This window comes from Scyliorhinus torazame, chromosome 6 (genome assembly GCF_047496885.1).
Source record: "Scyliorhinus torazame isolate Kashiwa2021f chromosome 6, sScyTor2.1, whole genome shotgun sequence".
NCBI classification, from domain to species: domain Eukaryota; kingdom Metazoa; phylum Chordata; class Chondrichthyes; order Carcharhiniformes; family Scyliorhinidae; genus Scyliorhinus; species Scyliorhinus torazame.
Window position 1 is genome coordinate 119,603,118 of NC_092712.1, and position 10,429 is coordinate 119,613,546.

Sequence of the window (10,429 nt, forward strand, 5' to 3'; positions counted from 1 at the left end):
TCCTTCAGTATTCTGGGGTAGATCCCATCAGGCCCTGGGGACTTAACTACCTTAATATTTTTGAAGCCGCCCAAAACCTCGTCTTTTTGGATCTCAATGTGACCCAGGATATCTACACACCCTTCTCCATACTCAACCTCTACCAATTCCTTCTCTTTGGTGAATACTGATGCAAAGTATTCATTTAGTACCTCGCCCATTTCCTCTGGCTCCACACATAGATTCCCTTGCCTATCCTTCAGTGGGCCAACCCTTTCCCTGGCTACCCTCTTGCTTTTTATGTACGTGTAAAAAGCCTTGGGATTTTCCTTAACCCTATTTGCCAATGACTTTTCGTGACCCCTTCTAGCCCTCCTGACTCCTTGCTTAAGTTCCTTCCTACTTTCCTTTTCTTCCACACAGGCTTCGTCTGTTCCCAGCCTTTTAGCCCTGACAAATGCCTCCTTTTTCTTTTTGACGAGGCCTACAATATCTCTTGTTATCCAAGGTTCCCTAAAATTGCCTTATTTATCCTTCTTCCTCACAGGAACATGCCGGTCCTGAATTCCTTTCAACTGACACTTGAAAGCCTCCCACATGTCAGATGTTGATTTGCCCTCAAACATCCACCCCCAATCTATGTTCTTCAGTTCCCGCCTAATATTGTTATAATTAGCCTTCCCCCAATTTAGCACATTCATCCTAGGACCACTCTTATCCTTGTCCACCAGCACTTTAAAACTTACTGAATTGTGGTCACTGTTCCCGAAATGCTCCCCTACTGAAACATCTACCACCTGGCCGGGCTCATTCCCCAATACCAGGTCCAGTACCGCCCCTTCCCTAGTTGGACTGTCTACATATTGTTTTAAGAAGCCCTCCTGGATGCTCCTTACAAACTCCGCCCTGTCTAAGCCCCTGGCACTAAGTGAGTCCCAGTCAATATTGGGGAAGTTGAAGTCTCCCATCACCACAACCCTGTTGTTTTTACTCTTTTCCAAAATCTGTCTACCTATCTGCTCCTCTATCTCCCGCTGGCTGTTGGGAGGCCTGTAGTAAACCCCCAACATTGTGACTGCACCCTTCTTATTCTGATCTCTACCCATATAGCCTCACTGCCCTCTGAGGTGTCCTCCTGCAGTACAGCTGTGATATTCTCCCTAACCAGTAGCGCAACACCGCCACCCCTTTTACATCCCCCTCTATCCCGCCTGAAACATCTAAATCCTGGAACGTTTAGCTGCCAATCCTGCCCTTCCCTCAACCAGGTCTCTGTAATGGCAACAACATCATAGTTCCAAGTACTAATCCAAGCTCTAAGTTCATCTGCCTTACCCGTAATACTTCTTGCATTAAAACATATGCACTTCAGGCCACCAGACCTGCTGTGTTCAGCAACTTCTCCCTGTCTGCTCTGCCTCAGAGCCCCACTGTCCCAATTCCCTAGTTCTCCCTCAATGCTCTCACCTTCTGACCTATTGCTCCCGTGCCCAACCCCCTGCCATACTGCTCCCTGATCACTGCCTTCAGTGCCTCCCAGAACATGGAGGGTGAGACCTCCCCTTTCTGGTTACACGTTACATAACCGTCGATAGCTTGGGATTTTTTTTTTGTACAGGATTCCTTATCGGCGAGGAGGGCTGTGTGCAGCCTCCATGGGAAGCGTTGGGCCCGGCCCTTCTCCAACCTCACATCCATGTAATGCAGTGTGTGGTCAGAGATCAGTATTATGCAGTATTCTGCACTCACTACCCCTAAAAGCACCATTTTACCTACAATGAGGTTTATGCGAGAGTAGGCCTTGTGCATGTGGAAAATTATTATTTTTCCTCGGGTGATTGAACCTCCATGGGTCCACCCTCCCATCTGCCCCTTAAAGACGTTTAGCTATCATGTCATACCTGATATGGTTCCTGTCCTAGTGTGGATGTCTATTTTCGGGTCTTGTATACAATTAAGGTCCTCTCACCGCCATGATGAATCGGTGGGTGTTGGGTTAGGGATTTTGGACACTGGCTTCTTGACGAAACCTGCGTCGTCCCAGTTTGGGGTGTATATATTTACTGGGGCCCCTTACAGTGTCCTATTGCCCATAATGAGTTGCACACCCCCACCCCGGGTCTGTCACTGTATTCGTCGCTGTGAAAGTACTGCTCTTACTTCCGGGTGCGGCGATGACCAGCTGAGTCGCACGTTTCGGCAGCTCCCGGTGAAACGGACTTTTGGGCTCTTGATAGGAACCCCAACGGCAATTTTGACGGCTAAAAACACTGTGCGGTAAACCAGAAGGGAATCCCCCCTGGATACGGATGAAAAAAGGAGGAGAAAGTGGCCGGATTGCAGTGGATCCTTTAGAACAGCGGCAAGGAAGGCAAGCAAAAACCAAGATGGCGTCGGAAGGTGGCAGTTTAACATGGGGCCCTGAACAACAAGAGTTCTTGAAATGCTGTGTGGAAGAGCTCAAAAAGGAAATGAAGAAAGAGCTGTTGGCCCCGATACTACAGGCGATCGAAGGGCTAAAGGAGGAACAAAAGACCCAGGAGCGGGAGCTTCGGGTCGTGAAGGCAAAGGCAGCCGAGAATGAGGACGACATACAGGGCCTGGTGGTGAAGACGGAGATGCATGAGGCACATCAGAAACGATGTGTGGAAAGGTTGGAGGCGCTGGAGAACAACGCAAGGAGGAACAACCTGAGGATTCTTGGTCTTCCTGAAGGTGTGGAGGGAGCGGACGTCGGGGCATATCTGAGCACGATGCTGCACTCGTTAATGGGAGCGTAGGCCCCGGCGGGTCCGTTGGAGGTGGAGGGAGCATACCGAGTGATGGCGCGAGGGCCGAGAGCAGGAGAAATTCCCAGAGCCATAGTGGTGAGATTCCTCCGTTTTAAGGATCGAGAAATGGTCCTTAGATGGGCAAAGAAAACTCGGAGCAGTAAATGGGAGAACGCGGTGATCCGCGTTTATCAAGACTGGAGTGCGGAGGTGGCGAGAAGGAGGGCGAGCTTTAATCGGGCCAAGGCGGTGCTTCATAAAAAGATAAAATTTGGAATGCTGCAACCGGCAAGACTGTGGGTCACATATCGAGGGAGGCACCACTACTTTGAGACGGCGGATGAAGCGTGGACTTTTATTGTGGAAGAAAAACTGGAATGAGCGGGTTATTAAAAAGAACGTTTGAACAAAGTGGTGGGGCGAATGTGGGGGGCAAAGAGGGGGGATAAAAAGGGGGGAAAGAGGAGTTTTATGTACTAATCCTGCGATGTGGTAACTTTTCTCTCTTCCACAGGTGGTGATGGGGGGAGGAGGGGAGGTGGAGGAGATGGGGCGTTGGCCATTGGGGGCGGGGCCAAGGGAGAAGCGCGGGCTTGGTTCCCGCGCTATGATAACCATGGGGGGAATAGAGAAGCAGGAAGGAGGGGGCGTCGCACGGTGCGAGCCGAGGTCACGGGGGGAAGCCGAGGTCGGCCAGAGTTTGCTGACTTCTGGGAGCAACATGGGGGGAGTAATTACGCTAGCGGGGGATCTAGCGGGGGGGGTGGGAGGGGGGAATTACTGGGTTGCTGCTGCTGGGGAGAGGAGAGGAGCTGGTATGGGAGGGGATGGGCGGGGGGGGCACCGCCTGGGGGAGATACAGCTGCGGGGGAACCGGGTGAGGAGCTGGAAAAAGGTGATGGCTAATCGACAAGGGGGGGGGTAGGAAGCCCCCCAACCCGGCTGATCACGTGGAACGTGAGAGGGCTGAACGGGCCGATAAAGAGGGCACGGGTACTCGCACACCTTAAGAAACTTAAGGCAGATGTGGTTATGTTACAGGAAACGCACCTGAAACTGATAGACCAGGTTAGGCTACGCAAAGGATGGGTGGGGCAGGTGTTCCATTCGGGGCTAGATGCGAAAAACAGGGGGGTGGCTATATTAGTGGGGAAGCGGGTAATGTTCGAGGCAAAGACTATAGTGGCGGATAACGGGGGCAGATACGTGATGGTGAGTGGCAAACTACAGGGGGAGACAGTGGTTTTGGTAAACGTATATGCCCCGAACTGGGATGATGCCAATTTTATGAGGCGGATGCTAGGACGCATTCCGGACCTAGAGATGGGAAAGCTGATAATGGGGGGAGATTTTAATACGGTGTTGGAACCAGGGCTGGATAGGTCGAAGTCCAGGACTGGAAGGAGGCCGGCAGCAGCCAAGGTACTTAAAGATTTTATGGAGCAGATGGGAGGTGTAGACCCGTGGAGATTTAGCAGACCTAGGAGTAAGGAGTTCTCGTTTTTCTCCTATGTCCATAAAGTCTACTTGCGAATAGACTTTTTTGTGCTGGGAAGGGCGTTGATCCCGAAGGTGAGGGGAACGGAGTATACGGCTATAGCCATTTCGGATCACGCTCCACACTGGGTAGACTTGGAGATAGGGGAGGAAACAGGAGGGCGCCCACCCTGGAGAATGGACATGGGACTAATGGCAGATGAGGGGGTGTGTCTAAGGGTGAGGGGGTGCATTGAAAAGTACTTGGAACTCCATGATAATGGGGAGGTCCAGGTGGGAGTGGTCTGGGAGGCGTTGAAGGCGGTGGTTAGAGGGGAGCTGATATCAATAAGGGCACATAAAGGGAAGCAGGAGAGTAAGGAACGGGAGCGGTTGCTGCAAGAACTTTTGAGGGTGGACAGACAATATGCGGAAGCACAGGAGGAGGGACTGTACAGGGAAAGGCAAAGGCTACATGTAGAATTTGACTTGCTGACTACGGGCACTGCAGAGGCACAATGGAGGAAGGCACAGGGTGTACAGTACGAATATGGGGAGAAGGCGAGCAGGTTGCTGGCACACCAATTGAGGAAAAGGGGAGCAGCGAGGGAAATAGGGGGAGTGAGGGATGAGGAAGGAGAGATGGAGCGGGGAGCGGAGAGAGTGAATGGAGTGTTCAAGACATTTTATAAAAAATTATATGAAGCTCAACCCCCGGATGGGAGGGAGAGAATGATGGGCTTCTTCGATCGGCTGGAATTTCCCAAGGTGGAAGTGCAGGAAAGGGTGGGACTGGGAGCACAGATCGAGGTAGAAGAAGTGGTGAAAGGAATTAGGAGCATGCAGGCGGGAAAGGCCCCGGGACCGGATGGATTCCCAGTCGAATTCTATAGAAAATATGTGGACTTGCTCGCCCCGGTATTGACGAGGACCTTTAATGAGGCAAAGGAAAGGGGACAACTGCCCCCGACTATGTCTGAAGCAACGATATCGCTTCTCTTAAAGAAGGAAAAGGACCTGCTACAATGCGGGTCCTATAGACCTATTTCCCTCCTAAATGTAGATGCCAAGATCCTGGCCAAGGTAATGGCAATGAGAATAGAGGAATGTGTCCCGGGGGTGGTCCACGAGGACCAAACTGGGTTTGTGAAGGGGAGACAGCTGAACACGAATATACGGAGGCTGTTAGGGGTAATGATGATGGCCCCACCAGAGGGGGAAACGGAGATAGTAGTGGCGATGGATGCCGAGAAAGCATTTGATAGAGTGGAGTGGGATTATTTGTGGGAGGTGTTGAGGAGATTTGGTTTTGGAGAGGGGTATGTTAGATGGGTGCAGCTGTTGTATAGGGCCCCGATGACGAGCGTGGTAACGAATGGACGGGGATCTGCATATTTTCGGCTCCATAGAGGGACAAGGCAGGGATGCCCTCTGTCCCCATTATTGTTTGCACTGGCGATTGAACCCCTGGCGATAGCGTTGAGGGGTTCCAAGAAGTGGAGGGGAGTACTTAGAGGAGGAGAAGAACACCGGGTATCTTTGTATGCGGACGATTTGCTACTATACGTGGCAGACCCGGCGGAGGGGATGCCAGAAATAATGCGGATACTTGGGGAATTTGGGGATTTTTCAGGGTATAAATTGAACATGGGGAAAAGTGAGTTGTTTGTGGTGCATCCAGGGGAACAGAGTAGAGAAATAGAGGACCTACCGTTGAGGAAGGTAACAGGGGAGTTTCGTTACCTGGGGATCCAGATAGCCAAGAATTGGGGCACATTGCATAGGTTAAATTTAACGCGGTTGGTGGAACAAATGGAGGAGGATTTTAAGAGATGGGATATGGTATCCCTGTCACTGGCAGGGAGGGTGCAGGCGGTTAAGATGGTGGTCCTCCCGAGATTCCTCTTTGTGTTTCAGTGCCTCCCGGTGGTGATCACGAAGGCTTTTTTTAAAAGGATTGAAAAGAGCATCATGGGTTTTGTGTGGGCCGGGAAGACCCCGAGAGTGAGGAAGGGATTCTTACAGCGTAGCAGGGATAGGGGGGTGCTGGCACTACCGAGCCTAAGTGAGTATTATTGGGCCGCTAATATTTCAATGGTGAGTAAGTGGATGGGAGAGGAGGAGGGAGCGGCGTGGAAGAGATTAGAGAGGGCGTCCTGTAGGGGGACTAGCCTACAGGCTATGTTGACAGCCCCATTGCCGTTCTCACCGAGGAACTACACCACAAGCCCGGTGGTGGTGGCTACACTGAAGATTTGGGGACAGTGGAGACGGCATAGGGGAAAGACTGGAGCCTTGGGGGGGGTCCCCGATAAGAAACAACCATAGGTTTGCCCCGGGGGGAATGGATGGGGGATATGGAATGTGGCAAAGAGCAGGAATAACGCAACTGAAAGATCTGTTTGTGGATGGGAAGTTCGCGAGTCTGGGAGCGCTGACCGAGAAATATGGGTTGCCCCAAGGGAATGCATTCAGGTATATGCAACTGAGGGCTTTTGCGAGGCAACAGGTGAGGGAATTCCCGCAGCTCCCGACACAAGAGGTGCAGGACAGAGTGCTCTCAAAGACATGGGTGGGGGATGGTAAGGTGTCAGATATATATAGGGAAATGAGGGACGAAGGGGAGACTATGGTAGATGAACTAAAAGGGAAATGGGAAGAAGAGCTGAGGGAGGAGATCGAGGAGGGGCTGTGGGCAGATGCCCTAAGCAGGGTGAACTCGTCGTCCTCGTGTGCCAGGCTAAGCCTGATTCAGTTTAAGGTATTACACAGGGCGCATATGACTGGAGCACGGCTCAGTAAATTTTTTGGGGTGGAGGATAGGTGTGCGAGGTGCTCGAGAAGCCCAGCGAATCATACCCATATGTTTTGGTCATGCCCGGCACTACAGGGGTTTTGGATGGGGGTGACAAAGGTGCTTTCAAAAGTAGTGGGGGTCCGTGTCGAACCAAGCTGGGGGTTGGCTATATTTGGGGTTGCGCAAGAGCCGGGAGTGCAGGAGGCGAGAGAGGCCGATGTTTTGGCCTTTGCGTCCCTAGTAGCCCGGCGCAGGATATTGTTAATGTGGAAAGAAGCCAAGCCCCCGGGGGTGGAGACCTGGATAAATGACATGGCAGGGTTTATAAAGCTAGAGCGGATTAAGTTCGTTCCAAGGGGGTCGGCTCAAGGGTTCACCAGGCGGTGGCAACCGTTCGTCGAATACCTCGCAGAAAGATAGATGGAATGGAAAAAAGAAGGCAGCAGCAGCAGCCCAGGATCGGGGGGGGGGGGGGGAGGAGGAGGAACCAGAAGGACTCTCAGGGTTGTTAATATATACTGTATAATCTGTATAGGTCGTTGCGACAGATAATTATATATTGGACTGTTAAATTATATTTTTGGAGAGTGCTACTTGTGATAAGGCAGTTGCCAATTAGGGTTAGTTTTCATTTTTGTTATTTATTCATTTTTTGTTTATAAAATAGGTCGTTGTTATTTGTGTTGTTATAATATTGTGTAAAGGATGCACAATGTACTGTGTTGGTTGACCAAAAATTTTCAATAAAATATTTATTAAAAAAAAAAAAGAAAGTACTGCTCTGTTATCCAGTATGGTCAACCCCTTGCCCTCGTATCCTAGCACGCCTGAAACGTTTGTCCACTCAGTTCTTCCTTACCTGCAGTCGGTCCCTCTCTCTTAGGTGCATCTCTTGTAGAAAGGCTACGTCCATCTTCAGGCTTTTGATATGGGCGAGGACTCTGGATCTTTTCACCAGCCCAAAGAGGCCTCTCGCGTTTCATGTGGTGATTCTAATGGGGAGGTTCTGCCCTCCTGAGGGGTCAGCCATACTCACCATGTGGACCTGGCCCTGCTCGCCCGGTCCTGCCCATTTTAGATTGCCGCTATCTACCTCCTCTTTTTCATTATCTCCACATGCAACCTGTTGCAACCAGCTTTCTACCCTTCTTTCCCCCCCCCCCCGCCTTTCTCCCCACACTCTGCCCTCCCTTTACGAGTGCACCCCCCTTGTTCTCCCCTCCTCCTTTGACTTTACACCCCTCTCTACCCTCCCTGTTTCCTCCCCTGATACTCTTTGTTTCCCCTGAACTTCTGTTTCTCTCCCCGCCCCCCCCCCCCCCCCCCCCCTCTTCAAGTGTTCCCTCCCTCGGCCGCGGCCTTCCTGCTCTGTACCTCCGTACACCAGCCTATTCTCTAGCATAGCTCTCCCCGACGATTGGGTTTCCCATTCCCAACCCCGTCTAATCCTCTTTTCCCACACAGCCCCTTATGTGATTGCCTCTGCCCCTTCCATTTAAGCCATTGCCTTTTACTGCAGTTTCCCCAGTTCAGTTTTCTGAACAAACTTGCTGGCCTCCTCCGGGAAATTCCCCACCCTGGTAGGTGACCATAGTATGGTGGGGTAGAGGATACAAAACCACACCTTGCTCTTGAATAGTGTGGATTTAGCACCATTAAATTCTGCCCAGCATCTAGCCAGGTCTGCTCCAATATCCTGATACAAGTAGATGGAATGTCCTTCCCACTTGCATGCCTTTGTGTTTTTCACCTATCTCAGGATTTGCTCGTCTTGGTACCTGCGGAGCCTTATCATGTCCCCCGGTGGGTCTCCCTACCTTGGGCCGCTGCCGGAGCGACCTGTATGCGTGGTTTACCTACGGGGCCTGGCGAAGCTTTCTTCGCCGACCAGCTTCCTGAGCAGCGCTGCTATGTACTCCATGGGGCTCCTTCCCACCGTGCCCTCCAACAACCCCACGATCTGCAGGTTTTGCCGGAGTGATCTTTTCTCTCAGCCGTTTCGGAGTCCTGAACAGCCTTGTCACCTTAGCTTTGAGTGCTGCGATCCAGTATCCCTAGTCTGACCTGTTTTTTTTCGATCTCTCTCGCTGTAACCACTTGGGCCTGCTCAAGTCTCCTCTCCATTTTGTCCATAGCCTCCTTATGGGGGCTGTCGTGGCCTCGACTGTTGCCACCATGAGGTCCTCCTTCATTTTCTCCCTGTATTTATGTAGTCCAGAAGTGATGAAACCCATCATTTTATACATCAGCGCCTGGGTCTGCGTTGGAAGTTATATAAGATCGGCCGTTACCGGTTCCGTGCCGCCATGCAGGCTTCCTTGCTTCGAGGCCGAGATTGGTCTTTCCTCACTTTTGCTGCTTTTACGGGTGGATGGTTGGTTTCTCTGCATTTTGGCTGGCACTGTGGTTGATGGGGGTTGGTTTGGGGGATTTTCTGTCCAGTAGGCCCATTTGTTGGGGTTAAAGGGCCTTAACCAAAGTGCTTGGACGAGAGTCACCTTTTGTGCGACCTCTCAGCTCATGACTGCCACTGGAAGTCAAAATTTGCAATTACGTCTGCTGGTACCACTTCTGTATCTAAGGATTGGAAGAGTATGGCTAGTGCATCTACAATTTCCACCCTAATCGCTTTCAATATCCTTGCATGTGTCTCATTTGGTCCAGGTGACTTATCAACTTTTCAGATTGGCCAGCATATCCAATAGCTCCTCTTCATCAATTTTTGAGCCCGTCTAGTGTTTAACTACTTCCTTGTTAGATGGTGTATGTCTTGGAGGCTTTGGTGCTCCCATGATGTAGCTATTTAATGTTGGCGGTTGCAGGGGAGGGAGGTGTGCAATGCATGCTATGAATTGTACATTTGAAGCCACTATGTGCAAGGAGTAGATGAGGTGGATATGGAACCTATTGGCATAGGGTACCAATCAGGAAATTCTGCCTTGGTATTGAGTGGCTTGGGTTTTGTAATAATCTTTATTAGTGCCACAAGTAGGCTTACATTAACACTGCAATGAAGTTACTGTGAAAAGCCCCTAGTCGTCACACTCCGGTACCTGTTCGGGTACACGGAGGGAGAATTCAGAATATCCAATTCGCCTAACAGCACGTCGTTCGGGACTTGTGGGAGGAAACCGGAGCACCCGGAGGAAACCCACGCAGATACAGGGAGAACGAGCAGACTCCACAGACAATGACCCAAGCGAGAATCGAACCTGGGAATATGAAGCAACAGTGCCAACCACTGTGCTGCCACCCAAGGTGGTTGCACCCATTCAGCTGAGTGGTAAGTGTTGTAACACATTGCTGATTCCATGTAAAGACTTTGAGGGGGTCAGATGAACTGCTTTTCAATATTGATTGTGGGGGAGCTTTGCAATGATAGTACTAGTAAAAGTCAAAGTGCTGG